This window comes from Protopterus annectens, chromosome 11.part0 (genome assembly GCF_019279795.1).
Source record: "Protopterus annectens isolate FY-2018-M chromosome 11.part0, PAN1.0, whole genome shotgun sequence".
Lineage (NCBI taxonomy): Eukaryota > Metazoa > Chordata > Ceratodontiformes > Protopteridae > Protopterus > Protopterus annectens.
In genome coordinates, this window is record NC_056745.1 from 561,003,370 (window position 1) to 561,029,433 (window position 26,064).

Consider the following 26,064-nt stretch of genomic DNA (forward strand, 5'->3'; position numbering starts at 1 on the left):
ACTCAAGGAGACATGTCAAACTACTATCAGTTCTTTGGGAACTCAATCTAAGTAATTCCACAGTAACATGTTTTAAAGCTACCTAAGCAATCTTCAACAAGCTGTTAAATGGCAAAACACCCTGTCCCCTCTTCTCCCCGTTACCTTAGTGGTTCCACGAGACTCCTTCCTTGGACCTCTCCTGTTCACCATATTTACCAACGACCTTCACAAACCCAGTCTTGTCCTGTACGCCAACTCCACACTAATTTGCTCTACCTCCTCTCTCCCACTTTTAGAAAAACTCACCCAAGAATCCTTTACTGCCATTGAAACCCAGCCAACCAAGTCGCAACTAATACTCAACCCAAAAAACACAATTAATGCTACTCCGTCCCACAAAAACAGTAAATCCCATTCCCCTATTCAGAGTAGTCACATCAACAGTACCCCTACTATGCCAGTTACACAAACCTAACTATTAGGTGTTATCATAGATAGTAACATGAAGTATAACAAACATATAGCACACACAATATTTAAAGTTCATAAAAAACTAGGAACCCTCTGTAGATGTAAAAACTACCTCACCAGTAACAGTAAAGTTACCATCGCAAAACCCCTTCTACTCTCTACACTTGTCTATCCTTCTCCCATGTTAATCAACCTAAACAAGTTAACTAGCTGTTATAACAAAGTAGCGAAATTTGCGACTGACTCAGCTTTCAGGGCCCACCACTGCCTAGCCCTCAAACAATTGTCATGGCTGGAACTACCAAACCTACTAACCTACAATCAGCTTAAAATTGCACATCTGATACTATATCATCCCAAAAATATACCTGTTCTATAAGACCTACTAACCCAATACACCAACAATTGTCTACTAAGATCCTCCAGTATAACTTTAGTGGAAGTAACCAAAAGCAGGAATGGCTCAGGAGACTCTCTCTCTACTCTAGTGCCATAGCTAAAATATGGAACTCTCTCTTCCCAGAGATCCAAAACATAAACAGTAAGCTCAGCTTTAAAAACCTACTCCATACCTACTTATCTAACTCCTGGAAGTGCACCTGTTCAGACCCAGCATCACACAGGTCACTTAATGTCTTCCAGGGACTGTATCATATACCCTGTAATCTGTACAACTGTAACTACTCACCTGACTTACCAATGTTACCACAAGGTTCTGAAGAATCTTCTCTCATAGCAGTATTGATACAACTATATTTATTAATCTTATTTGGATCTGATATTTGAGTGTAACATTTTTTCCCTTATAATTAAAATAAACGATTAATATTTTGTTGTCTTCTTTTCAAGCACACATGTAATGTTTATCTCTTTGATTCTTGTATTGTTAGTTTTTTTTATTAGTCATTGTATTGTTTAAGTACATACTGTACTATTGTATGGAGCTTTTCTTCCTGAGCCTCCTCTGAAAATGGGCGAACTGCCCAGTAGGACTCTCCTAGTAAACAAATGTAAAATAAAATAAATAAATATATATATATATATTATTTTTTTTTTTAGTCTTGAGTAATAATATTATTGCTGGTAGTCCTTTCCCTGTTCTTCTAGTAGTTCTATAGTAGTAATTATTTTATCATCATTGGTAATTCTTTCTTTTCTCTTCTTTACTTACAAAAAAAATCTTTTCTTTTTTTTTTTTTTATTTATATTTGGATTACCTTTAGTTCGACATGTCTGATAAGCCATTCAATTTTAAGGAATGTTTGGCTTGTGAGCATAAAATCCCCAGTTCGGGTGCCAACACAGTGTGTATACTAACTAGGCCCTAAGCACCTAGATGTCATGTGCCTTTACAGACAGGAAGAACAAATTGATTCCAAAGGGCTTACTTCCCTCTAACATACATTCCTGTATAGCTGCTGGGGCTCAGAGTCCCAAGGGAGCCAACAATCTGCAAGCCTACTTTGTTGGATCTGTTCATTTCTGCTTCTCCCAGACAACTCTGCTTCCGAAGTAGTGGAGAGAGTATTCTCTGTACCTAGCTCTGTCCACTTCAGATCCATCTTCCGTGTTACGTTTCATTTTGCATCCGGAGCCTCATTCATCCATTTCACCTGGACATCCAGCTCGAACCAGTCTCCAGGCCACCCAACAGGATATCGTTATCACTTCCAGTACCTCCCAGGAGCATTCCACCAAGGAGGCCCCTCAGAAGTGAAAGTGCATAAGTAGGCACATAGACTCTTCGGAGGAGTCTGTCACTGAATACACTGATTTTGATGAGGGGGTAGGGTCCCCCAGATCACTACCTGATGATGTCTCATTTGGAAACATCTTAGAGCTCCTCAACGAAATGGGGTGGTTGGTCCCCTGATAACCCTTCCCAAGAGGAATCTGTGTTTTTCGAGGCCTTTGGTTCTGGCTTGTCTACCTCCTGGATCACTCCACCCACAGATGAGCTCTTAGATTTAATCTCTTGACAGGTGTGGAAGGACCAGACAAGATTCTTACACCATATAAAGATCAGCCATAGTGGTGTAAAGAAGTTCCTGTTGATGCCATGGTTGTAGCGGCAGACAATAGAAAAGAACTGTCAGAACAGAGTTCCTCTGTCCACCCCCTAAAAAGGAGTTTAGGGCACTGGAGAGATTTGGGAAGTGTGTCTATGCTTCAGCGACCTTCGCTCTTAGGTTGCCAAATTATTTGACACATTTCACAAGACTTCAAAAAGATTTGATCAAGGAGCTTACCAAGTTTCTCTCTGGGACCATATCTTCCAAGGAAGGGAGTACCATTTCCTTGCAGTTGGCTTACCCTTCAATCTGTTTCTAATTCATCCATGAGGCTTATCTCTCATGCTGCTGAAGGTAACTCATGGGCAGCGGGTTCTGGCATTTCCGTTAATAGACATGCCTGGATGTGCTTGTGTGATTTTGTGGAACCCTTCAAATCTTCTTTTGTCAATACATCCTTTGATGGATCCTCGTTGTTTGGCCCCAAAGTGAAAGACACACACTAGGTCCAAACAGAAAGGAACAACCTTGACTTCTGTGAGAGGACACTTTTCTACTCCTCAGCAGTCCTTTTCTAGAAACCAGCGAGGTGGTACAAAGATGTGTTTCAAGAAATCCCAGGGTCCCTGGGGCAGAGGGAGGAATTCAAATGGAAGATACTGCCCCCATGGTAGAGGTGGTGGTTCGCATATTCAGGGTTCTAGAGATTCCTTCTCAGACAGATTCTGTCAGCACTCCTGAGTAGAGGCCTGACTGTCCATCTCTGGAAGCAGTCAGTAGTCATCTGTCTCTGCACCAGAGGGCATGGCTAGAAATCGCAAAAGATTCATGGGTGCGGAGGATAACATCCAGAGGTTATATTATAGCATTTTTCTATCCCTCTCCATCAGTTTCAAAGAAAATCCTCAATGTTCCACTCAATCATAGGAAAGTAGCAGAGCTTGAAATAAAAAGAGCTGCCATGAAAGAGTTATCTAAGAGGTCCCCTAGACCAAAGGGAGTCTGAAACATTTTCAGGATTCTTTTTAGTGCCACAAAAAGACAGTGTACTTGAGCAGTTTTGGATCTCAGCAAACTTAGTCAGTCGGTTCACTGTACAAAATTCCATATGGTCAAGGTTCAGTCCAGTCTGCTGTTTCTGCACAAGGATGACTGGATGTGCTTGATAGATCTTCAGGATGTGTAGTATATCAAAATGAACAGGTAATCTGGGAGATATCTACCCTTCTGGCTGGGAGCCAGTCATTACCAGTTCAGAGCACTGCCCTTTGATTTTACTACAGCCCCTTGGTTGTTCACTAAGAGCAGTGAAGTCTTAGCAGCTCACTTGAGACTGTTGTGAGTCTGTGTGTTTCCATACCTGGACGACTGGCTCCTGACCGCTCCAACCAGGCATCAACTAATTCAAGCAAGGGGCTATTTACTCCAGCTGTGCTCTCATCTGGGGATATCTGTCAATTGGAAAAAATCTCAACTCAATCCACCTCAGACGTTGGAATTCATCTGTGCTCATTTCAGTACAGCCAGCTTCTCTCTCTCCATCTTGGATTCATAGAATTCAACTCCAGGTCAGAAAGATTGTTCAGAATTCTTTTCTTCCAGTGCATCTGATAGTGCAAGCCTTGGTATCCATGTCAGTGGCAATCACTCCTGTACTGCTGGCTGGGTTCCATATGAGAATCCTTCAGTGGACACTTGCAACTCAGTGGTCTATTCTCAAACGCCTATTTTCCAGGCTAGTCAAGATAACTAAAGTTTGCAAAAATTACCTTTTTCTGGTGGATTTACTCCAGTCAAATACAAGAAGGCCATCCCTTTGTCCTCCCTCAACCCAAAGCTTAGTGACCATGGATGCCTCTCACATTAGGTGCAGGGGAGGCACTTCTTAGGAAGGACAGTCCAAGGCACATAGGCCGACATGCATATCAGTGTCCTGGAAATGACAGCTGTCCTCCTAGAATTACAGGCTTTTCAAGACACTCTCCCAACTGGGATTATTGCGATTCAGACTTTCAGTATGTCAGTGGTCTGGTGTATCAACAAACAATGGGGAACTAACCTCTTTGTCAAGAAGCTGTGAGAGTTTGGCAGTGGGCAATTTCCTGCAATCGTTTTCTGATAAGTGCACATCCCGGGGAATTCCATTGTGATTGCAGACAAGTTATTTTTGATGCCTCATGAGTAGTCTGTCAGTATCAACATGGTGGAGATGATTTTCTGCTGATGGGGCCAACCATGGTGTGACCTTTTCGCATCTCCCCTCAACAAGTGGAGCAGGTTCTTTGCCCTGAACCCCAGTGGGGGAGTCCCTGAGGGATGCTTTACTTCATGCTTGGCCCTCCAGTCTCCTTTATGCTTTACCCCCTGTTTCGCCTTATCCCCAAATTTCTCCAGAAAGCATGTCGACTGAAGAGCACAGTTGATGTTCTTCATGTTTCACTGCTGCAGTCATCACTTTTGGGTTATCCCTGCCAGAGTAGCCCTTGGCTGGCCCGAGTACCAGAGGCTTAGGATTTCTGCATCGGTTGCTGTCACTTCATGACTGACGTCAGGTCGTCAGTAGTATAAAGTAAGGCAGCCAACACCATTACATCAGTCTTTCTTGCCATGGAGCCCGAAGCAGAAGCAGTTGGCATGAGTGCCAGTCGGCCACTACCTGAGTTTCGTCTACCGAATTAAAGCTGAAGTCTTCTAAAGCTAAGTACCCCGTTGGGGATCCTTTTTTCTTGCATTAACCGATATCAGAAAAAGTTAACAATTGTCTCACCTGTGGAAAGCAAATGCCACACTGAGACTTTCATTCTTACTGCATCACTTATTTAGGCCCAGACAATGATGCCCCCCCCCCCGTCACTTCTGTGCTTTGTTCAACACCAGAACTATCCATTGTCGGTCCCTTATTATAGCTAGATATTTTCACTTACAGTCCTTGAACTCCAATATGTCTTCAGTAAGCCATCTGATAGCAGATCTTCGAAAAAAAAGTAAAGATAAAGACAGACCGCACAGGTCCAAACCTATCGATGATGCTCCCGTTAAGCTAGTCATCAGTTCCCCGGTCCTCAGTGAGGTGCTTTTGCAACCCCTGATCCCTGCTTCTGTGGATTCGCAGGCCGCTACCAAGACCATTTCAGAGTCCGGTATGCCACAAAAACTCTTCTTCGACTAAGGATCCTGCGGTCATCTGTACCTTGGATGGGTCCAGAGCTGCCGAGCAGGCACCGGCTTCCGAGGAAGTCCTTTGCACTATCGATTCTCAACACAAACCGACGTCCTCTTTCGCGACTACCGTTCTTTCAAAAACAACTGAGTTTCTTAAGCCCAGGATATGAACCACACCCAAGAAACTGACCCAATCTCAGGCACCTGCTTCCTTGCCTCAGTCTCAAAATGGCAGAAGACCTTATCATGCTGATCAGAGGAAGCCAAGCTACCCCCTCCAAGAAGAAAAGAGATCTGTCCCCTGTAGTTTTGTTTGAACAAGAGTCAGATGACTCTGATGCATCTGAATATGAAGACATGCAACCCCTCTCTACTTAAGAGGATTCTGATGCAGAGGATTCCATCCCTTCAGCCTCTCCCCCAGAGGATTTTTCCTTTGGGGAAACCCTTCATACCTTAAGGGAGTATTTCCAATGGGAGAGTTAGGACTAACTTCAGTCTAAAAAGAGACTCAGGGAATTCTTAGATCTTCCACAGCATAGACCCTTAGCCATCCCCCCAGTCCTGGATGTTGTGGAGGATGTTTTCCTGGAATCCAGCTTGACTCCTGACACCCTCCCACCTGTACCCAGAAAACCAGACAGGTACTACAGAGTCCCTGACTCACACAAATTTATTTTTAAAAGTCCTACTACTGACCCTGAGGTAATTTCTGAAGGGCCTAAAGGGATTAAAGCAACCTCTGCTAAGACTCTCATCCCCTCAGATAGGGATTCCAGAGCACTAGACAGATGGGGTAAAAAAGTATACACCTCAGTTACTCTTGCTATCAGGGCACTAAATTGTCAGTTCCATATGCTAAAATTTCAGCAACATACCCTGGAACTCCTCAAACAAAAAATGTCTTCCCGTCCTGCTTGTACAGAATCTAAAGAGTTTCAAGAGTTAAAGCATTCTGCTTCTTGCAGGGCAGCAGTCACCGGATCTGTCATTAGAAGGCATGCATGGCTTAAGGAACAGCCCTTGCCAGACCATGTCAAATCTAAATTGTTGGATGCCCCCTTGCACAAAGACAACTTATTTGGCACTAAGGCAGAAGAGGTCTTAAAAATGATGGAAGAAAAAGCAAAATCTCAGCAGACAGTTAAGGATTTCTTACATGTCCAGCCACCCAGGTTCAGCAGGCATTGTCCCATGGAGCACTGGTCCTTTCCTGCTCCCACTAAGCCAGTTCAGCCCAGGCCCCTGGGAACCAGACCCCCCAGACAGCAGCCACAGGGAATGCAGAGATCTAAACAGTGGACTACCTCCACTTCAAAACCATAGAAGTTCTAAGCCACCCCCTTATGGTAAGAAATCTCAGTGACTCATCTCCCCCACCCCCTCCCTCTGCCCACCTTCACTTACCCCTAGGAGAAAAACTCTCCTTTCATGCAAGCACCTGGGCCACCATTACCAGCAACCTGGGTTCTCACCATAGTCCCCCAGGGATACAACTTTTCTTTCCACGCCCTTCCAACCCTAAAAGGGTTCCCAGATCTATCTCCAAACCATTGAGCAGAGGCGCAAAAGCAAATCCTTTCCCTGCTCTCAGTGAGGGCAATAGAGCACGTTCCTGCAGAGCAGAAAGGCCAAGTTTCTACTCCAGACTTTTTCTGGTACCCAGAAAAGAGGGCACCTGGCACCCCATCCTCGATCTATCCATTCTAAACACCTTCCTGGTGATCCCAAAATTCAAAATGCTCATCCTGCAGCAGCCGCTACCCATGCTCTCCAAGGATGCTTGGCTAGCCACCCTAGATCAAAAAGAGGCCTACCTCCACATTCCTGTCAGGGAATCATGCAGGAAATATCTCAGTTTCAGGGCAGGATCTCAGCACTTTCAGTTCTCTGCACTTCCCTTTGGCTTATCTATTGCTCCCAGAGTTTTTACAAAATGTCTGGCTCCGGCCATTGCCTTTTGCAAACAAAGGAATATCCAGATTTACCCATACTTAGATGACTGCCTAATTCATACACAGACAGGAAAAGCTGCTCAAGCACCTGGCCTTTATAAAGTCCCTACTAACATCCCTAGGGTACACATTCAACGAAAAGAAATCCAAACAGGTGCCCACCCAAAGGATTATATTCTTGGAGCAAGCTTGGACACAGCATCCCAGATGGCATTCCTTACACGAGAAAAGCAAATTTTCCTGACAGCCTACTTCTCTCAACTAGCCACCAGACCCCAGCCATCTGCGAGGAAAATGATGCAAGCTCTGGGGTTCATGGCATCTTGCATACTACTTATTCCATATGCCAGACTGCATATGAGGAAACATACCTAAATAGCCTTTGGTGTCAACACTGTCAAGACCTGGAGACTCTTATACCTATAATTCCTTGCCTCAGAAAATATTTTCTGTGGTGGGCAACAGCATGCTCCCACAACAAGGGACTACCTTTCTCACTTGATGTTCTTTATGTTTCACTGTTGCAGTCATTACATTTTGGTAATCTGCTGGCAGGTTGCCCTCAGTTGGCCTGAATAACAAAGTCTTGGGTCCTGCGTCAGTTGCTGTCTCCTCTTCCATGACGTCAGGTCTTCAGGGGTGTAAAACATGCAGCCGACGCCATTTTATCCAGTCTTTCTTGCTGTGCAGTGCCCAAAGCAGAAGCAGTTCGCAAGTGCCGGTCGGCCGACTCCTGAAATTTTCATATTCGAGTTTCAAAACCAAAGTCTTCAAACTAAAGCTAAGTACCCCGTTGGGGAAACTTTTTCTTGCTCCTTACCGATGTCAGTAAAAGTATTATTTGTGGGAAGCAAATACCTCATAAGGATTTTCATTTGTACTGTATTCCTTGCCTAGGCCCAGATCACAACGTGCCTTGCTGTCGGTTTTGTGCTAGATTTAACCAATGCACTATTAAGCATTAGTATATTTTTGCTTCTAAATATTTTGGTTCAAGATTTAATTATCCTGAAATGTCGTCGGTTAGCAGTCCCGACTACCAGAGTTCACAAAAAGTGCAAAGAAAAAGACAAGAGACAGACCGTCGAGGTCCAAAACTGACAACGAAGCTTCTCCTAAGCCAGTCGCCAGTTTGCCGGTACTCAGTGAGGTGCTTTCGCAGCCCCTGATACCCGCTACTTTTGAGTTGCAGGCCTCTACCGAGACCCATCTGGAGTCCGGTATGTTGCGAGATTCTCAGAGTGTTGAACCTGCGGATGTATTTCCCTTAGATGGGTCCGGAGCTGCTGTGCAGGCACCGGCTTCTGAGGGTGTTTTCAGGCCTCAACATTTTTATATTAAATCGATGCCAGCAACAAAAACAAGGTCAAAAATAACTTCAAAACAAAGCAGAATCACTGTTCCGAAAATAACCAATAAGCACCAAAACCAGAACAGATCGAAGAGGGCACAAATCCTGGTCTGCAAGCTGTAGTTTAATTAATACACGACTCTTCAGTCCATCAAGTAAAATGCATAAAACAACTTATCAGTCCACCAAAATTTGCATAGAAAAAATGATTAAAACGACTTTTCAGTCCACCAATTTTCACATTAACGTAATTCAGCACACTGCATTTTCGTTTCCAAAAACTTCATCAGATGGAGAAAATGCATACCTAAACACAACCAATTTATACAGATTAAATTAATTAAAATACTTAATTAGGAATAGTCCTATCAAACATTTAAAGGGCTAGAATCTGTAATACATTCAGCAAAAGGAAATAGTCATAAAGACACATCAAATAGATAAAAAATATTACAGTATGCAAAGTCTCTCCAAGAGAGTAATCCTCAGGAGGAGATGCGGATGGGATGGATTCCTCTGCATCAGAATCCTCATAGGGTGGAACAGAAAATTCCTGATCAGAAGAGGAATCAGAAGAAATGAAGAGGGAAAAGTAGGCACACTTACAGGTGCAGCCACCCAGGCTTAGTAGACACTGGCTTACTAAAAATTGGTCCTTTCTTGTGTCCAACAAAGCCTCTCAGGGCAAATACAGGCGTTCAAAAGGCTCCAGATACCAATCACAGGGTTCTTACAAGTCAAAGCAGTGGGGTGCTTCCACCTCCAAATCTGGAGGAAACAAAGCACAGCCCTACAGTAAGCAGTTTCAATGACATTCCTCTACCATTACCAAGCACTTATCTTTTGGCAGCCCCCTTGGGGGGAAACTAGCACTTCATGCTCAGAATTGGCAGTTAATTACCCAGGGCAAGTGGGTACTAAACATAGTATCCCAGGGGTACAGATTTAATTTCCATACTTTGCCAATTCCAAACGGATGGCCGGATCTGCCACAAAACCAGTGGGTGGAGACCCAGAAACAAGTCATGTCCCTCATGGATATGGGGGCTATTCAGCCGGTACCAGAAAAGGAAAAACGACAAGGTTTTTATTCAAGACTTTTCTTTGTACCCAGAAAAGACATGGCGTCCAATACCGGACTTGTTGATTTTGAACATGTTCCTGGACATTCCAAAATTCAAAATGCTGACTTTACAACAGCTACTGCCTATGCTAGGCAGGAATGCTTGGTTAGTAACTCTAGATTTAAGAGGCATACCTGCATATCCCAATAAGGGAATCATGCAGAAGATACTTCCACTTCAAAGCAGGTTTTTTGCATTACCAATTCTCTGCACTGCCCTTTGGCTTATCTACTGCACCCAGGGTCTTTACAAAGTGCCTGGCACCAGTAATTGCTTTCTGCACACAAAGAAGCATTCAAATTTATCCTTATCTGGACGACTGTCTCATTCAAGCAGAGGACTAGGACACTCTTCTTCAACATCTTTCATTTGTAAAAAGACTTCTAGCATGCCTAGGGTACACCATAAACGAAAGGAAATCACAACTGGTACCCTCTCAAATAATTACATTCCTGGGTGCAAGCTTGAATAGAACTGCCCAGATGGCTTACCTCATGCCAGACAAACAAAGGCAACTGACAACATACTTCAAACAAATGGCAACAAAAACCCAGTTATCTGCAAGACAAATTCTGCTGGCTTTGGGGTTCATGGCATCCTGCATTCTACTAATTCCATATGCGAGACTGCATATGAGGAAACTTCAGTAGTACCTAAAAAGTTTATGAAGTCAACATTTTCACAGTCTGGAAACATTGATTCCTCTCATTCCCTGCCTACAACAGGAGTTTCTTTGGCGGATAGAGACATGTCACCAAAGCAAGGGACTGTCATTCACTCTACACCCTGCCACCCAAACCCTAACTACAGACGCATCAGACTATGCTTGGTGAGCCCACCTGGCAGGGAGATGCATTCAGAGCAAATGGAGCCCAAACCAAATGCATCTGCATATCAACCAGAAAGAGATGCTAGCTGTTCAGAATGCTCTGACAGCCTTCGAGGACTTACTTCATCGACTTACTTCATCCAGGACAACTACTGATAAAGACGGACAACACCACAGTTTTGTGGTACATAAACAAGCAGGGGGGTACACATTCCTACCACCTTTGCAGACTAGCCATGGCCTTGTGGAACACAGCCTTGACTTACCGAATACATCCTCAAGCTCAATTCCTGCCAGGAAAGCAAAATACTCTGGCAGACGACCTAAGCAGAGATCTTATGGACCCGCACGAATGGAAACTGGATCCACAAATCTTCAGCATGTCAACACAGAAATGGGGGAGCCCAGACATAGATCTGTTTGCCTCTCCCCAAAATTATCAGTTGGAAAAATTCTGCACAAGAAGTCATCACAAAAAAAGCATGGAAAGTGGTTGCCCTGTCCTTCAGCTGGAGAAGCCTATTAGTCTATGCCTTTCCCCCTCTGCCTGTACTCTCCAAGGTCTTATTAAAAGCCAGACAGGAAAAACCAAAAATGATCCTAGTGGGCCCATCGCATCTTTGTGCACCTTTGGTAGTCCACTAATGTATGGTATTATGGGATGATCAGCCATTAGAAAGTTAAATAACTCTTCATTAATTCTTCTCTTCATTAATAGTTCATACAATTCATCACTTATCTTTGCCACCATCTGTTTTTGAATTGACTTTGTTATTATACAATAAGTCTGCTGGTCACTTAGCATGGATAACATTTTAGTAGTTATTTTATATTTTGAAACTAAGAAACTGAAATTTCATCGAACTGAAGAAGGCTAACAGCCGAAAGTGCTTTTCTTGTGTGTTTTACTAAATAAGCTCACCAGAGCGAGCTTTTTAGTTTGGGATTTATTTTAAAGCTTTTAAAGAAAACTATTATTCAGAACTTATTATTGTGAACTGAGAGCATGTCAGCATAGCTAATGAGAGCCATGTGGAAGTAAGCATTGTTTTAAACTGTGAAATAATTTTTTTTGGCATTAATGAGACTTGGACTAATGAAAATGGGCTTCAGTTTACAGTTTGAAAGCATTTTCTAACTTGGCATCAATCCTGAAGTTTTTAAGGGAACTACTAACCAGGACTAAAGTAAGTTAGCACAGCTGATGAGAACTCTATGAAGTAAGTGCTGTCTTAATTGCTAAATAGACTTGCTGTTTCACTATATTTCTGAAAGATCTTGGAATTTATCATTTGTTTCAAGAAATACGTACATACGGCTAACACGCCGTTATTTGTGGAGATTATTACAATACAGCGTTCCAGCTTGGTGGTGCATAAATTCTTTTCTCAATTATTCAAACAGCATCTCTCAGTAAATCTGTGATGGATGTCATTTTGGAAGCCAGAAGGCCTAGTACTAGAAAATCTTATGCTGATAAATGGAAGAGATTCTGTGCTTGGAACCAAGCACAAGGAACAGGCACAGCAAAGCCCAATATTCCTCAGATTTTACAATATTTGACTGAGATGCTTGACAAAGGCCTATCCTTTTCTTCAATAAAAATCCATACCTCTGCCATCTCAGCTCATTGCAACACAGAGCCTCCCCTCTTTTCTCATCCTCTGCTTAAACAGTATCTTAGAGGGGCCAAAAATTTAAGGCTTCCCAGATCATCACCAACTTCTGCATGGGACCTCAATTTTGTGCTGGAAAAACTCACCCTGCCTCCTTTTGAACCAACAGCTACTGCGGATATAAAATTTCTATTTTGGAAAACAGCTTTTCTCTTGGCAGTCACTTCAGGTAGAAGGGTTTCAGAACTACAGGCTCTCATGGCAGTGGAGCCTTTTATTACATTTTACCTGGACAGGGTGTCCCTCAGGACCAATCCTTCTTTTATGCCTAAGGTGGTATCCAGTGTGGCCCTTAACCAGACAATTCACCTGCCAACATTTTACCCAAATCTGCACAACAAGGGGGAGCGGATTCTGCATTCATTGAATGTACACAGACAACTAAGATTCTACTTAAACAGGACCAAATCTCTGAGAAAGTCTGAGCAACTACTGGTAGCACTTGCAGCAGGGTCAAAGGGGAAGGCTATTTCAAAGCAGACTATTTCTAAGTGGATAAGCCACTGCATTCGTTTCTGTTACTTGCACCATGGTAAACCTGTGCCCAAGGGAATCAGATCACATTTCACCAGGGCTGCCTCTACTTCAGCAGCTTTCCTCAGAGGGGTTCCAACCAAAGACATTCTAGAAGCTGCTACTTGGAACTCTCTTCATACCTTCACAAAGCATTATCATTTGCCTCTCTTCTCCAAATCCAGGGCAGGCTTTGCCACTGCAGTTCTGCAGGGCCTTATAGCCGCTCCTAATGCTGTTTAGTTCCATCCTTCCATCCATAGCTTTGGGATTCTACCCAAATGTTATGACTGTAGCATTGAAACACTAAGAACATAGTACAGTTGTGTACACTTACCATAAATGTAGATGTTTGAGTGTATTCACTGTTGCAGTCCGGGTTACCCACCCGCCATCCCCCTTTCTATACCTTTTCTTTCTTTCACTATGCACAAAAGCCTTTGTGGTGTGTTTGCTTTTATATGAAGGTAAAGTTTATGTTTCTAAAGGTGCATTTATATATATTTACTGTTTATTTTTGTATGTATATATATATATATATATATATATATATATATATATATATATTTATATAATTTTGCTCCCCATTTTGGTGGGCACCTGACATCTGGGGCAAGAAAAACTGAATAAAATGGCATCGGCTGCAAGTTTTATACCCCTGACGACCTGACGTCATGGAAGAGGAGACAGCAACCGACGCAGGACCCAAGACTTTGTTATTCAGGCCGACTGAGGGCAACCTGCCAGCAGATTACCCAAATGTAATGACTGCAACAGTGAATACACTCGAACAACTACATTTATGGTAAGTGTACACAACTGTACTTTTTCATTGTCCCTTACTGGCCTTGTCAGATCTGGTCTCCCTTCTTTTCGCCTTATCATCTGCATCCTCCCTAGATTCTGGATTCAACTTCGGACCTCCTGTCTCACCTGATGGACATAACTCATCTGGACATTCCGGGCTTCAAGTTGACTGCATGGTTTCTCTAGTTCCATTGATTGCTATACAGCCTAGGCTGTCTTCTCCCATCTGTCATATTTTGTTCCAGTAGAAAAAGTTATAAAAGTAAATTGAAAAGGTTTGTTTTCTGGGCCAACAAAATATTTATTTATTTATTTATTTATTTTACATTTGTTGACTGTGCTAGTCTAACTGGTTATATGTCCATTTTCAGTAGAGGCCCAAGGAGAAAAGCTCTGAGGAAAAAAAATATATTATACATAAGAGTAAAAAAAAAGTGAAAAATATAATTACATAAGTATGTAGCCGATTAGCACATGTTTTAGCAGCAGTTATAAGGTTACACATAGGAAGACATTTTGTTATTATACATTTGTATCACAAGAAAAAAACTTTTATGTACATGAATTTACACAGCACAGTAAGGAGGTAAAAAAAATTGTTCCAACAAAGCAAGTAGAGGAGAGAAAAGTATCAGAAAAAAATTGGTTTTTAGTTGAGAAGTATTGAGACAAGGGGAGAATAGTATCAGTCAGGATTGGAGCAAGGGCAGAGCAATTGGTTTTTAATGAATATTCTCAATTGTTTCTTGAAAAGATTGGTGGATGTAAGGGATTTTATTTCACTTGGAAGTTTGTTCCAAGTATTACCAACAGCATTAGAGAACTGGCAGTCCCCCAGATTTGTTGTTGGTTTTTATGGTGGCTACTTGTAGCTTCTTAGCGGATCTTAGGGTTGTAAGATTTTTATAGGTATTGAAGAGGTTACAGAGAATGGGAGTATTTGTAGGGTGATGTAAGATCTTCTGGATAAAAATAAGTTGCTGGAAAAGTAGTTAGTTTTATACTTCCAGCTGTCCTAGACGTTTAAGATTATGGCAATGGTGGGTTTGAAAAGGGGCACCGGTGGCAAATCTGGCTATGTTGTTGTAGGAAGTTGCCAGTTTATTCACATTGCTTTTGGAGAGTTTAGTATAGATAGGGGAGGCGTAGAGAAGGGTGGAAATATGGTGGGTTTGGGCAATAGAAATCTTAGCTGAGGCTGTGAGAAAGGGCTTGATTCTATAAAGGATTCCAAGTTTTCTATTAACTGATTTAATAGTTAAATTAATGTGTATTAAAGTTAAGATTGTTATCTATTGTTACACCCAGGAGTTTGGTGATAGTGTCAGGAGCAATTTCTGTACCCTTATTTGATGTAACTAAGAAACTGATAGGGGGCGACTTCTGTGTGGGAGTAAACAGTAATAATTTAGCTTTTTTTGGGTTAAGGAGTAGACATCGTTGATGAAACCATTTTTCTACTAAGGTAAAGACTTTTTGTGCACTGGTTTGGAGTTCTGCCAGAGAGGATGTGGTACAGATCAGTGTCGAATCGTCGGCATATTGTATGCAAAAATAATTTAGATCCCTTTTCACCACCAGTGTCAAAGGTTCTTGACTTTTTAGCTACAATTTTAATTTAAGATGCCATCTCCTCAATTATTAGAGTGCAATTAGTAGCCATTTCCAACTTTCCTATAGAAGTAAATAATTCCTCATTAGCTTCTTCCAAGCTTTGTAAAGCCTTTCACAGAGGAACCTACTAACTTAGCCCTCCTTTAAATGACCCTACCCCCTCCTTTGGATCTAAATATTGTTTTTCAGGCCTTGTCTTATCTAAAATTTTTGGCCTGGAAAACTGTTTTCCTAGTTGCTTTCACTTCTGCTAAGAGAGTGACTGAGCTTCATGCGTTGTCCTCTAAACCTCCTTATTTAATAGGTTTCTTTATGGACCAGTCCTTCCTTTTTACCAAATGTGGTGTTGGAATCAAATATTAATCAGGTCGTCAATCTCCCAGTCTTCTTTCCTAACTTTTCAAAGGAGAATGTATGTCTTATCTTTTGGATGTCCACAGACAATTACATTTTTGCCTTCACAGAGCCAAAGATTTGAGAAAAATCTGAAAAATCGTTTGTTTCCTTTTCTAATTCAAAACTAGGTATACCAGTTTCTAATTGACTTTAACCAAGTGGTTGACAAATTGTATTACCTTTGTTTATGAAAAAGTGGGTTTGCCTTTACCCAAGCCTCCAAGAGCCCATTCCATAAGGTCTATGGCAATTTTGTCAGCCTGCTTGTCTAGAATTTCCTTGGATGATGTTTGTGCAGCTGCAACTTGAGCTAATCCTCATTCCTTTATTGCTCATTACATATTGGATCTGGTCTCTAGGGGAAGAGCAGCCTTTAGCTCAACTGTGCTCAGCAGTATCCTTAGAGTCCTCCCGAGATTTAGATAGCTGGGGACTCTGTCCCAACTGTTGAGGAATGAATGATTGAAAATAACATCAGACAAACAAGATGTTCTTCGTGTTTCACTGTTGCAGTCATCACACTTAGGTTATCTGCCTGCAGATAGCCCCAGTCGCCCCGAATACCAGAGACTTAGTATTTCTGCGTCGATTGCTGTCACTCCAGGGCTGACGTCAGGTTGTCAGGGGTATAAAAACAGGCAGCCGACGCCATTACATCAGTCTTTCTTGCCAAGGAGCCCGAAGCAGAAGCAGTTTGCACGAGTGGCTGGTCGGCTGCTAATTGAGTTTTTGTTTCCGAATTGACTTATCCTGATGTCTTCTAAAGCTAAGTACCCCGTTAGGGATCTTTTTTCTTGCTCTAACCGATGTCAGAAAAATTTAACAATTGTCTTGCCTGTTTAAAGCAAATACCACACTGGGATTTCCATTCTTACTGCGTCACCTGTTTAGGCCCAGACCACGACGCACCTCACTGTCAGTTTCGTGCCTTGTTCAACACCCAAACTATTCATCGTTGGGCTCGTATTGTCACTAAATACTTTAGTTTTCGGTCTCCGTATTCCAAAATGGCTTTGGTAAGCCATCTGACTACCGTTCTTTCGAAAAAAACTTAAGGATAAAGACAGAGACAGACTGCACAGATCCAAAACTGCCGACGATGCTTCCGTTTAGCTAGTCAATTCGCCGGTACTCAGTGAGGCGCTTTTGCAGCCCCTGATGCCCGCTTCAGTGGATTCACAGGCCTCTACCGAGACCTGTTTGGAGTCCGGTATGCCGCGAGACTCTTCTTCGACTACGAAACCTGCGGGTGTCTCTACCTTGGATGGGTCTGGAGCCACTGAGCAGGTATCGGCTTCTGAGGAAGTTCTTCACACTACCGATATTCGAGACAAACCGACAACTTCTATCGCGTCTTCAGTTCTGTCTAAAACTACCGAGTTTCTAAGGCCAAGACTACGCGTTACGCCTAAAAAACTGACCCAAACTCAAGCACCTGCTTCCTTGTCACAACATCAAATGCTTGAAATGGCAGAAGACCTTATTATGCTGATTAGGAAAAGTCATCCTTCCCCTGCTAAGAGAAAAAGAGACCTGTCCCCAGCATCCTTAATAGACCAAGAGTCCGATGAGACTGAGGTATCTGATTATGAAGACTTTCCTTTATCTGTTTATGAGGAGTCAGATGCAAAGGAATCCATTCCCTCTGCTTCTCCTCCAGAGGATTTTTCTTTTGGTGAAACCTTACTTACTTTAAGAGAACATTTCCACTGGGAATGCCAAGACTATCCTCAGTCCAAAAAGAGACTCAGAAAATTTCCAGATTTGCCACAACATAGGCCTTTAGCAATACCCCCCAGTCCGGGATGTTGAGGATGATGTCTTTATGGAATCCATTTTAACTCCTGATACTTGATCTTCTGCTTCTAGGAAACCAAACAGGTACTACAGAGCTCCTGACTCTCACAAATTCCTTTTCAAAAATCCTACTGCTGACCCAGGCTCCCAGGGGCCTAAAGGTATCAAAACAACTACAGCTAAGAATCCCACCTGTTCGGACACAGATTCCAGAGCTCTAGACAGATGGAGTAAGAAAGTATACACCTCTGCAACTCTCGCCATTAGAGCTTTGAATTGCCAGTTTCACATGCTAAAGTACCATCAACATATTATGGAACTTATTAAGCAAAAAATACCTACCTTTACAGACTGTGCAGAAAATAATTACAAGAGCTTATGCATTCTGCAAGCCAAGTCAGCAAGCATACTTTGTAATGTGGCTTTGATGCACTAGAAGCATCTTGCAGGGCAGCAGTCACTGGTTCTGTGCTGAGAAGGCATGCTTGGCTTAAGGAGCAGACCTTGCCAGACCATGTCAAATCAAAATTACTAGACACTCCTTTGAACAAGGACAATCTGTTTCGCACCAAAGCAGAAGAGGTTCTTAAAAAGATGGAAGAAAAAGCTAAATCTATGCAGACAGTCAAAGATTTCTTGCAAGTACAGCCTCCTAGATTCAGTAGGCATTGTCCCTCGAAACATTGGTCCTTTCCAGCCCCTTTGAGGCCATCTCAAACTAGACCCAGGGAAATAGACGCCCCAAACTGCAGTCTCAGGGTATGCAGAGATCTAAGCAATGGAGTGCCTCCTCAAAAACAGGGAGTGCAAAACTCACCCCCTTATGGAAAGAATTCACAATGACTTCTCAACTCCTCTCCCCACCTCTGCCCAATTGCTCGTGCCCCTAGGAGGAAAATTGCCCATCATGCAAAAAACTGGGCTTCCATCACCAAAGGTCGATGGGTCCTAACATTGTATCCCAGGGGTACAAATTTTATTTCCACTCACTACCAACCCCAAAAGAGTTCCCAGACCTTCCTCCAAACTAGTGGGCAGAAATACAAAACTAAGTTCAAGCCCTACTCTCCATAAGGGCAATTCAACCTGTTCCTGCGGAACAGATAGGCTAAGGGTTCTATTCCAGACTTTTCCTGGTACCCAAAAAAGAGGGCACTTTGTGCCCAATCCTAGATCTTTCCATTCTAAACACCTTCCTGGTGGTACCAAAATTCAGAATGCTCACCCTGCAGCAGCTTCTTTCTATGCTGGCCAAAGATGCCTAGTTAGCCACCCTAGACTTAAAGGAAAACTCAGAGCTTACACACATTTTAGCTCAACCGCAAGTCATGCTCTATCCCTGTGAACTCATCCCAGCCATCTGCAGCTATGACAATGCACAAACACATTATTAGTTCTACATATCTACTTTTCCATAGCATAGGGCAGGAAAGCCCATCCCCCGTTTGTCAGTCTCGCATACTTTCATTTCCAATTTGTCTTCCCCTTCGTGACGTACCTTTGACACAGTCAAATCAGTAGTTCCCTCTAGTGCATATTCTGCCAGATTGGGACGTAGACTTTTATGCCGGCCAGCCCATTATCAGGTACTATAAACTGCTGCATAACTTGTTGGGGAACTCTTTTATGACCTCTGTTTCCCTCCGGAATAAAAACTTGACTAGAGCAAGTTCATCCTTGTGTGCAGCTGCAGGCAACATTCCTGGACGGTGAACTCAGTACCAACTATTTTTTTGGTAAGTTTGCTCAGTTCTTCATCCTGCCCATATAGAATTATGCACTCATATGTCTGCAAAATAAAACTTTTTTTTTCCCGGCTCTTTCTGTAGTAACTCGGTGTCCGTGCTTTTTTCACATTTACCGTGCTGTGTATAGTTGTTTCTGACTGCATATGTGTGAGTGATTGCGTGCCTGAAAGTAGTAAGTAAGTATGAAAGTGCTGATTGCAAAGTTGAGAGTAAATGAGCCATGCAAGTGTGTGTGTGGAAAGCTGAACAGACTGTTTGCGTGTGTAATCGTGTGAGCATGCAGATCTAGTAATCGGGATACCCATTCAGCCAGTGTTTTTCCCTCCGTAAAACAGAAATGCATCCAAGTAAATGGAGTGCATTGTTAATGTGTGTGCTGCTGTCTGTGTGTGAGTGAATGCTGTGTGTGTGAAGGCAGATGAGTCCGTTGGTTTGTGTGGTTGCCTGTGTGTGCCAGAGAGGAGAGATGCAAGTCGGCAGTTCATCTACTCGCTGGCAGCAGCAGCCCCTCATAATTTTTGTGTTTGCTGCGATCTGTGTCATCCATTGGCATTGTCATTCATCCTAATTGTTGTTTCTTCTGCTACTTCCATGAGCGATCCCCAACCACGAGGTGCAGAGTGGGTCGCAGAATCCTTCACTCATGGCCCCAAAACGTTTTCTGTCTCAAAAGTCAGCTTTGGACTTCAGAAAAGTTGTTCACTACCCTTAATTATGTGTTTGGCCTGCCGTTAGTAAAACATTCTGCATCCCAGTACTGGTTTGCACTTCGTGGTTGGTGATTGCTTGGTTGATTGCAAGCTTTGTGGCTTTGGATGCAAAAATTAGTGTCAGACAAATGCATTCAGTTACTTAACAGTAAAGCAGAATACATGTACGTGGTTTAACAAGATTTAACTTTTTATCCTTACTATTTTTCCAGAAAGATTTTCAACCAGAAGCCATTTCATTTGTCACATGGTGCAGTTTTTCATATCTCCAAAGTTGGATGGAAATACTATATTCTGTACTTCTGTTTGCTAGCAATAATGTAGCTTGTCCACGCTATTCAACATGATCACATCTAATGTGAAGTGTTATATCTGCTGTTGCTTACTAAAACAAATGAAATACATAAAAATTTATAACACTAGGAAGACCATATATTATAAAAGGAGAAGTCCTGAGAAATATTTTCTTTAAAGTTTACTTTAGAAGACAATAAAAATGTACGTAAAGCTGTAAGCTACAGAAAAGACCTAGGAAAGAGAGGTGTAGTTAAGTACTACTAATACTATTAGTATTAATATTACTATTATTGTTTAGTACTTTTAAATAGTCTCCATGTCCCCCCCGCGGTTGGGTGGGCGTTTGAAAGACACGCATAAATGGGCGTGCCTTTGTTGAAGGTTGAACGTTGAACTGGCACCTCGGCGTTTGTCAAAATGTACTACCAGTCATTAGCAGACCGGAGTTCCACTGTGGCGACCCCTAACCAGGAAAAGCCGAAAGACAACAACTTTTAAATTATTATTAGTAGACTAACTACTATAAAACACTAAGCTAAAAAAGTAGGTAACTGTAATAGAGGAAGTGGCCACTGTTAAGAAATGTTGTGAGTTACTTGCCTGAGAAACAGTTTAACAATTTATTAGATATAACATTCCTTTATGCTTTTAGGTATTTGGGCGGTTGTGGCACTTTCAAAGCTGGTGTATCACAGGGCACAGTCTTGGGCTCATTTCTTATTTATTTATTCATGACCTGTTCATGTTTCTCTCATTGTCCACTCAAACTGTGTGTGTAGAAGATGTATTGTTCCTCACATCTGGCATAGCTAGTAAAGTTATCCAAAACCAGTACCAAGCAGACTTCAGTGCAAAATATGGGGTCTATATTACCTTTTCGAAAGGGCTGTACATTGAACTCTGTTGTATCGACACATATCCACGAAAAAAAAACAAATCTCTGGATACATAAGCAAATTTTTTTGCTAGGGGGAAAAAATTGCTTGCCCATTGTTGGGAATTTGGCCTTTCCTCAACTGTAGTGCGATCTCAGAGATGATGTATTTAAGTAGGATGGCTGTGAGGGGCACAGCCCCCCACTTCATTGTGTTTGTTAGTTTGTTTTGTTTATTGTTGGCCCAGTTATTTTTTTTCCCTGGGGATTGTTGTACAGCTGCATGGGGAAGAGAATTGTCTTGATGGTCATTGTGATAGGTGCAGCCAGAATTAGGGTGAATGTCTCCTCCTAGAAGCATTTTAGTATATTAGGATTTATTGATGCTTGCTTTTTTGGACAGTATATTACCACCTAATTTTTGTTTTGGTTGTAGCTGAAATGGAGTTAATCAGTCTATATTTGCAGTAAAGGTGAGGCATGTAATTAAATAGGTCTAGCTTTCAAATCCCATAGTCAGCGGAAACAGTGTTTTAACTTTTTCCTTTCATCAGTTATGGCAAACGAACACGCTATGTAATGTGGAAAGGACAAATTGTAAACATTGGTGTGTCATTAAATAGGTGTAGTGTTCAAATTTCATAGTCAGGGGAAACAGCCAATGTTTTAACTTTTTCCTTTCATTGATTAAGCCAAAGGAACACCATGTGTAATGTGGAAAGGTGAATACCTCAGAATGTCAAGGATGACTGAAAGTCAGATTAAGGAGTAGTTGCTCTTTAAGAAGTCTTAAGAGAATACCAAACAGGCCATTTTGTACACAAGCATATTGCTTTTTTTCTATAGCTTTTTGTTGCCTCCATTCCTGCCAAACATCAAGATGCCATCATTGCTAACATGTTTCCAGCACCAGGAGAGAGCAATCCATGGTACAGCCATCACAGAGGTAGCCATGGGGGATTTTCCTTATAGGGCCATAATCGTACCTCCCCATGGCTGATGTGGGCATCCACATTTCTGAAGGAGCATCCTACACTCTTCCCCCTAATATGATGGTTATGTTACACAAATCTCCCATGTGAACAACTTTCATCAGCTTAGAATCACAACTGCCATCCCATGCTCATCAAGCCCACTACTGTGACTCTGCTTTCACTGGGATAGTACAAACCTCATTTGTCTAAGTACAATCAGCTGACCAGGAGCACCATCTTCCTCTTCTCTCTAGCCAATTTATAAATAGCCTAACCAATTCTATTAACAGACCAACAACTCAATTAATTACATAAAAATGCCTTCCAAAACAAATTTAAAAATACAGTACCTCCAATAACAGTAATGGTAATGTACATGTATAATAAAAGGGCTCAAAAATAATTTGCAAAAGACAACTGTATAAAAATCAATAATAAAAACATCCTTAAAAGTTCATAAAACAATCTTTAAATTGGATTCACAACTTTCCTGATCTAAACCGTAAAATGCTGTTGATCAAAACTTTATTATAAATACCAGGGCGTCGAGTAGCAGTCAATCTAAGCTGACATACAAGTTCCCTTTTTCCAGATATACCTCCCAATGATCACCTCTAACATATTATGAAACTCTTTTCAAAAAAAAAAAAAATACCAGGCTTTCTGATAGTATTGTCTGGCTTAGAATCCAGAATGCGACAAGCATCAAATATATGTATAAAAAGGTTTTGTTTCCTACACCAGTTAAAGAATTTGAACACAAAATCCACCTGAGGAACCAAATCCACCTTGGTGAATGAAAATGTAACTTTTTCAGTACAGAGTGATATGAAGAAGTCTTTCAGGTGTTAGTTTCTTATTACATCTTCATGGTTACCACTCTGTAATACAGAGAACAGCTTATAAACAAAGGGAATGTGCCTAGATATAGGGATATCATTGTCCCTTTCTATTCCACTCTCATAGGCCACTCATTGAGTGTACTGCTCCCTTTGGCGTGTGTCTCTTCAGACACGTGGAGCAGCTGGAATGCCCACAGAGGTACCTTACTACAAGGATACAAAGCCCTAACATGTCCTACATGGACCGACTCCGTATGTGTGACATTCTCCATCCCATTGCTCTTGTGTTTACTCTACATCGGCAGGTCATATGGTTGCAGACATACTCAGTCTGGGGATCTCGACCTCTTCTTCAGCATCCGCAGAATGGTTTGTAGGAACAGGTATCATCTGCAGAGCTTCACACTGCTGTGGCACATAAAACCAAGTTCATTCCTGTCCATTTTCAGTGCAAGTTATATCTATCGATGGCAAATTGTACATTTGCCCCAGGACTGCCCCCTGCACTACTAATAGATGTATCTTCTAAATGCTTTCTTATACATGGGTTCCCTCAAATTCTTAGGGTATGATCCCAGGCATTTTCTTTAGGGGTTGTTATTGGTTATCTGCCACAGGATACGTATGTGAGTCTGTAGCCGAATAGGGTGGGTTATTCTGAGCACAAAAATGGAAGCTTGCTAGGTTTAAAATGGCCCACATTGTATCATGGTAAATTGGTTAACATCTCCAGTTAAGAGCTAATCCTTTTCATGAATAGGTTCATAGGTAGGTACTAGCCTATCTGCCCAAAGGCATTTATAAGCCTAGCCAGAATGTGTTGGCTTTCGCCGCCCCCTTAGATTAGTTCCTTGTGCCTCTGTCCAGCAGAGCCACTGAAGTGATCCCCAGGGTAAACTTTCTGTTTCCCATCCACTCGTCAGGGTATCTCTTGAAGAGTGCTAGCGAGGAGCTCTGCCTAATGTAGATTGGAATCTTGTTCCAAAGCATGAGAAGTCTCTGGGACAGGAATCTATCCCTCCAGCACATCCTATTTATTGTTGGGGTGAGGTTTAGATCCCTAGAGCGTGTGCCTCAAGGGAATAAGGTTTTCTTTAGGTGGAGCATGTCCATCAATTCTGGGTTGGACATGGCCTTGTATGTCAGGCAGAGATCACCTTTGAGCAGGCAGTATGCAACCGAGTACAGCTGGAGTTTCTTCAGTTGAGCTGCGTAGAGCATCTGTTTGAGGCCAGTGATCCTCTTGGTGAGGTACTTTTGTGATCTTTCCAGCTGTTGCAGGTGTCTTGTAAGGTACATCCCAAGTGGGGCGTTGTACTCTATGATGGGTCTGATGAGTAGAGGGGCACAATGACCTCTTTTGATTTGGATGCAAACCCTTTTGTGATTAGGTGGGCCACATAGAAGGATTTTCTAACCACTTTGGCAATGTGATCATCAAAGGAGAGATTACTATCTACTTAGGACCCCAGATCCCTTATTACATTTTCCATATTTAGGGGACTACCACCTCTGTGGTAGTTTGTGAGTACTTTGTTATTTCCAAAGGGAATAACTATGCACTTTTTGGCATTTAGCATGAGGCCATGATTTTGACACCAGCTATCCTCCTCAGTGAGACCCTTTTGAAGGATGTCTGTGTCAGCCGGTGAGTCATCTATAGCCCCTAGTTTGCAGTCGTCTGTGAACTTGGTCAGCCATAGTCCTCCTGTGCTTGTCTGTACCTCTGAGAAGTATATGCTGAACAGGAGGGGTCCTAGGACTGAGCCCTGGGGAACGCCACTTGTAACCGGTTTAGAGTCAGACCTAGCTCCTGCAACTCTCACCATGTCGGTTCTGTCCGTGAGCCAACTGGCAACCCATCTTGTGTCACAGGGGTTTATGTTCAGGCATGTGAGCTTGTCTATAATACCAAAATGGGGAATGGTGTCGAAGGCCTTTGTGAGGTAGGCTGTGTCTACCACCTTTCCCTCATCTATAGCCTTCGTAACTGTCTTAAAGAAGTCCACCAGGTTTAGGAAGCATGGTCTGCCCTTAACAAAGCCGAACTGGGTAGGGTCCAGTGTTTGGAGGTTCCCAATGTCTCTGTTAATGAGTTCCATGATGATGCGCTCCATAGCCTTGCAGACCAAGCTAGTCAGGCTTATAGGGTGATAGTTCCTGGGGTCTGTTGTGGCTCTACCTTTGTGGAGCAGAATAAACTTTGCTGTGCACCACTGTGTGGGTATGTAGCCTGTGGAGAGGTTGAATTTGAACAGTGTGTTTAGGTGAGGGGTTAGTTCATCTTTGAGCTCGTGTAGGACGCAGCCTGAGACATCGTCTGATCCCATTAATGCCGTGTTTTTGGCCTTGGAGAGGGATATTTTAACCTGAGTGTTTGTGATTTCATTGGCTCTACATTCTTCTGGTATGGTTATGGGCCCTTTTGGGGGTGAGAGGGGGGTGAAGTTTGCACTGAACCTGTCTGCCAGGATGTTGGCAATATCGGTTGGTTCAGTGTATTTTGTGCCATTGTGCACTAACTCTGAGCAGATCTGAGCATTGCCACTTAAATTCTTGACATAACTAAAGAATGCCTTGTGGTTATCTTTGGAGTCCTTGGCAAGTTTTCTTTCAAAGCTCGCCTTGGACGGTTTTATGAGGGATCGTAGTTTTTTGCTGATACTGATCAGGGATGTCTTCCCTTCTTGGGATTTTACTCTTTTCTGTACTAGTTTCTTCCTTCTATTGTATAGCTTGTTTATGGCAGGGGTCCATCAGGCTGGTTTCCTTTTCTTAGAGGAGTGAGTCTTGGTTTTGCTTGGGATAGCACGATCCATGCATTTTTGTAGGTGCCTGTAGAATGCATTAGTAAAGGATTTTGCAGCTTGGACAGCATTATCCTTTAGCATGGTGGCTTTGAAACTTTCCACCTCCATCTTAAGTAACAT

General features: G+C 42.4%; 1 protein-coding gene across 1 annotated transcript in view; it reads left to right on the forward strand.

Annotated features, from left to right (window-relative positions):
• Positions 1–26,064, forward strand: part of CREB3L2 (cAMP responsive element binding protein 3 like 2) — a 2,450,910-nt gene that overhangs the window by 1,040,428 nt on the left and 1,384,418 nt on the right. The gene's annotated exons all lie outside the window — the stretch shown is intronic.